We start from the raw sequence: 6000 nt of genomic DNA on the forward strand, positions 1-6000 counted from the left end.
TTAGTTCAATCCAATCCATTTATTTATTGGATGGGACATAGATCACTAGTTTGGTAATCGGGCTGGTTCTTGTTCCATTTCGTGTCTGCAGTATTTGGATTGGATCAAATCATCCTTATGCATCTGTATATGTTTTTTTAGGAAAATTGCAATCTATTCTAGGAATAATAATTAAAGTATATAACAATATTTAAAAAAATTGCTACAATATAGCAAAACTATTACTGATAGACTTATATGGCTGGTAGACTTTGTATGATCTATAGACCAATATTTGCAACATGGTCTATCGATAGACTTATATTATGGATAGAATTTGACAAATTTTTTAAAATGTTGTTATATATTTAATTATTTTGAATCTAATTACAAAATTTACAACTATCCTTACTTTTTATGTAATAGAAAAAAGAAATTTTTATTCTTTTCAAAACATATTTAGATACATGGTTGCGTTAACAACTAATAAAAAGTTAATAAATTTAATAAATATTAAGGATAATGTATAAATGTAATAAAACTAAAAAATATTTATGATATGTGTAACAAAAGTCAACAAAGTTGTAAAATATTATAAAATACTTTTATAATTTTCATATGTGTCTTTGAATATTGTGGACGATTTATTCATTTTATCTTCTAGATTTCTTCATCTCCTCTTTTACCTTTCATTATCTCTTTTAGATTTTCTTTCTTATATTTTTAAATGATTTATTATTTTATTTAAATCTCCTATTTCATTTTTCTAATTTTTGATAATATTCTTTAAAATTACTTCATCTTTCTCATGTTCAAGAATATCAAGATCGTTTAAATATTATTTGAAGACCTAAACAATTGTTTATCATTATCAACACGACAATTTAAATTTGAAATACTTTTTTCATTGTTTAAAAAGAACTACATGATCGTGTTGATATAATCTAAATAATCGCTTATCATAGTCAACACGAACATTTAACATGGTCAATATGATCGTTAGATTTGAAATTTTTAATGATACTTTATGTTGGATTACACAAGTGTTTACTATAATTAACACGATAATTTTTCATGATTGTTTTTCATTGTCAACATGATCGTTAAATTTGAAGCATTTTTCTCATCGTTAAAAAAAAACGATTACATAATCATGTATCATGACTGTAAGACACGATTGTTCATTAAAAATTACTCGTGCGCGTGTGTGGTTCATTTATCACATACAATGGAGCATTTTTTGTATTTTCAATTGTGAGTCTATTGACTTTTTCCGTTTTTAAAATTATTCTATATGGTGTAAATATTTTACCATTATATTTTTTAGAAAACTTCTTTAATAAATATTATACGATAAATTACGTAAATGTAACAAAACTTAGAAAAATATTAACGACCGGTGTAAAAAAAACAAAGTCGATAAAGTCATTATTATTTTCTATAAATTTTAGATTTGTTTGTTTTTTTTGTTTTTGTTGTTGGTTTTGAATATTGGGGGATCATTTTTTATAACCAGATGAAAATAGGTGATGAGGTAGATGATGAAGTGGAACAAAGATGGATAAAGACGTATGTAGAATGAATTTTCAAGTAATGACATGTCCTAAACGAAAAAGAAAAGAGAAAGCAACTTTTCATGAATAATGTGGTGTGTTACAACTTACATATGTAAAGTCAAGAGAAGGCGGCTAATATATAAAATGAAAAGAACTGTTCAAGTTGTTGGGTGTCATCATTGAACTTTGAAACAGAACAACATGCACCAAAAAAAAAAAAAAAAGAGTTGAATTTTCTTTTAGCAAAAGATCAAATTAAATTTATAAATAAGTTTAAAGATGTTTTATTAGCTTTTAAGCATTTTCTTTCTTCATATTTCTCTCCCCAACAACTCCATCTAAAGTAGATTTCCTTCCCTTGCAAGGAACAGGTAAGAAAATTATTATTATATTTTTTTGGTGGTTTTTAAAGTATTTTTACCAAATAAAATAGATTTTATTTTTACTCAAAATAATAATAATAATAATTAAATTTCTAATTGTTGGCAAGAAAAAGAAAAAGAAAAAAGAAATTGATCATGTTTTCTCTCCCCTCTCTTTTCCTTTTTTTGTCCTCACTTCGCTCTAGGATGAGGCTTAAAGAAATGGATTATATGGACTTAATAAGTTCTTGAGCTTCGTCTTATCACAATCGAGGAAGTCTATTTTCATCTCTTCTAAATATAATTTTGGATGTAGTTTGTTCCCTTTTTGTGTGAAGTAGAATGTTATTTTTCTATCCAACTTGGTTAAATAAATGGAAAACTTATTTGCTGTAACCTCTTAAAATAAAGATATATGATTGTCATCCAATTATATCTGATGAACATTTTTAAGAGATGGGATTTATACTTCTAAAAATAGTTACTACAACAAAAATACAGAAGCATACTCGTTGATTGATTTGTAATTCATGTCTAAAGTAAATTTGATTCTTTTTATGATTCATGTCTAAAGTATATATATATAGTTTGGTGATTCAATATAAATAAATAAGTAGAGATATATGATAGTTCTATTTTGAAAAAGAAAAAAAGGATGAACAGTGGAGAAAGCAAATAGATACATTTTGAAAGGTAAATGATGGGTAATAAAAGCACAAAAACATAGCTTCTTTTTTCCAAAAACAAATGTATGCTACAACATCCCTTTGCTAATTTAGAAAGCAACTTTCACTACAATCAATGCCAATGGGCCATACTTATGCTGGGCATCTATGGCCCACTTGGCCCAACTTTCCAATACCCAATTTTAAATGACACTACTTTTTGTTCTTTTTTGTTTTTTGTTTTTCAATGAATTTGTTAATTAATTTCACTTTTAAGATTCAATATTCTTCTTCCCCTTTGTTTTTTCCCCCACCAGTGACCAAACAAAGGAGGTTTGTGGATAAAAGTTGTAAGGGTATATATTGCAAAGTTCTGTGTTTTGTTATGATGGGACCCTCCCATTTGCACACATTTGAGAATTTTCCACCCATTTCCATTTCCATTTCCATTTCCAATACCATTTCCAATCCCAATTCCAATCCCAGTTCATCCACTACTTCTATTCTAACCTCCAATTCAAAAATTAGCCTACCCTAACTAATCATTCATGTTCAAACCATGCATCATCTTTCATCTTGCATCTTTCATCTTTCCCATTTAATCCTCCCTATCTCTACATTTATACTTTAAAAATATATAAAATAAAAGGATTCTTTTTTTTTTTTTTAATTTTAAAATTAAGCTTATAAATATCCCTAAAACTTTTTAAGTCTTAAAAAATGACTTTCTTAAAAACTACTTTTCAAATAGCTAAAATTCAATCTCAACTATTTGTTTATTGATGATTTTTTAAAAAAAAAAACATTATTTATTAGCATTCTCATTCTAAAATTTAAAAAATGGGGGAAAGTGTAATAGTGGGGATGATTGAATTAGAAGTAAAAGTGATTGATATTTGGTAAGTAAATAATGCAAAATGTAAACCCCACAAACAAACGTGCCGTTAACGAAACCACATAAAAATAGAATAGAAGCATATGATATCATTCATCAATTATTGATTCATTTGGTAATGTCTTTGCTCCCTTTTCCAACTTTGCTTGAGTATGTGTTCTCCATCCAATTTCAAAGCGTGGCGCCTGCCCCATGGCTGGGCCTCCCATCCCAAACACCAATCATCATATCTCACAGGCCGACCCTCATATATATCCTCTCATCAACCAAATCAAGAGTTATTGGAGAACAAAGTTTGTGTTTATCTAATAACCTTTCTTTATACTTCATATGTGCGTTAAATCAAATATATTCTTCCTTCATTAAGTCGTAAACTATATTTTCCTAGACCTTTCAAACCGTGTTATAAATGTTGCATGAGTTTACAATATATTAAACTGCTGGCTCAATAATATCGACACCCTCTTTACATACTACTTGAATTTTTATCTTCTATTAAATTGTAATTTTCTTTTTTTAAAAAGGAAGTTATCAACCAAAAAAACGTAGATATTGGTAGTCGAAGTTCTTTACTTTTTTCTTAGTGTATAACTTAGTTATAATTGATCATATGTACTTATTTATGTGAGACTAGATGTTGTCAAATCCTCATATTCAATTGTTCGTAGTAATTAAAACAATTGTCTTAAATTTTAAAATTAAAAAAAAAAAAACCTAATTTAGACTAAACCATGTACCATGTTGACAAAAATTATACAAACATAGTTTCATATCATTGTGTTTATAAGTTTAAAATCAACGTAAATGGTTGTTCGTACGAGATTTCTGGAGAAATTTGATTCGTGGAGTTGAATTTGGGTTGATGTTGGAGTTTTGTTGATTTGATGCAATAACCACCAGAACACCCCAAAAAAATAAACTCACACCCACATACTGAGAGAGAACTTGAAATTCTTTGAAGTATATAAAACCAGAAAAAAGTCCAAACCTGGAATTCTTTTATGCAAATTAGAACTAAAAACCAAAGCTCTCACGACAAATACAAAGAATATAACTCTCTTGAACCTTTGAATTTCAAAAACTTCGAAAATGAAACTTAGAAAAACATGGAAGGAAATTTTTCTTTGAAGTTCGAAAAAGAAACATTAAAGATTATTCACTAAAGATTATACATAGACGAAAGACCAAAGACATTGAAAATCTTGGTACAAGAATCATATTAACATGCATCAGAAGATAAGCTTTTCCATGATCATGCAGAACTGATGAAACAATTTTGCACATGATGGATTTGATTGTATTACTTTAGGATTTTACAAGTTTTCATTTTCACAGATGAGGGAGAGTATTAGAGTAGTGTTAAATTTACCTTAACTCACTATAAGAAATTTGGCCTTTAATGTCGGTTTAAAACTGACATTAATAGCCCTTAGTGTTGATTTGCAGCCGATTTGCAACTGACAGCTATACTAGTGTTATTAAAGGCCTTTAATGTCAGTTTAAAAATGACATTAAAGACCTTTAATGTCGTTTTTAAACCGACAATTTTGATAGTGTTATTGAAGATCTTCAGTGTTGATTGACCTTTGATGTCGTTTTAAAATCGACATTAAAGTGTTGTTTTTGGATCTATTTTTATAAATTTATTTTTATTTAATTGTTGCATTAGTGTCCATTTTTAATAAACCGACATTGTGTACGCGTAAATAAATATCTTTTTCTTATACCAGCAAATCAATAAAATTAATATTATTTTAGAAACTACTATATTTTTCGTTTACATTTGTATACACAAAATGAAATCTTGTGTTTGTATATACATTCTACAATAATACATGAAACAAGATCCTAATACAAGACTTAAATAAGAAATCCTAAACGCCTTCATAGTCTTCAACTTTCAACGATCACTTGGCTATCTACATAATCGCTTAGCTTGTCTGGCTATCTAAGACCAAAATATATACTTTACAATCTGAAGAAAATTAAATCCAGAATCTGCAAAATTATGTTGATAGAGACCAACATTTGCTCCATCCACGATAGCATCACAATGATTATGTACTTCTATGAGTGCAACACGCTCGTGGCCATATTTTGTAACGTTATATATGCAAAAGAAATATATGTATATATATAATGAAAATTTTATGAACCTACGCTTTCAAATGTGGTAACAACAATCATGGTTGGACTGCGTTGGAGATCAAGTTTAGAGATTGAGGGTGAACGGCGGCTGAGGGAATCTTGCACTTAAAAGAGAGATAGATGGAGATGCTCACTTGTGCTTACTGAGGCTTAGTGGACAATGGCAAACATGTAGTAGTATCCATCGACAAGGGCAAAACAATGACACACGAACTAGTGATTTCGTGAGTGAGGGAGTTTCGCTCAAGGGAGAAAGAGATGAACGAGGGAGTGATAGGGTTTTGAGTTTTGTGGGGAAGGGAAGAAGAAAGGAAAAACGGTGGGAAAAAGGATTTGGTAAAGTTTTAACACTAACATACATGTTTGTTGCTAAAACTATTTAATATTTAGTGACA

Source organism: Cucumis sativus, chromosome 6 (genome assembly GCF_000004075.3).
Source record: "Cucumis sativus cultivar 9930 chromosome 6, Cucumber_9930_V3, whole genome shotgun sequence".
Classification (NCBI taxonomy): Eukaryota; Viridiplantae; Streptophyta; class Magnoliopsida; order Cucurbitales; family Cucurbitaceae; genus Cucumis; species Cucumis sativus.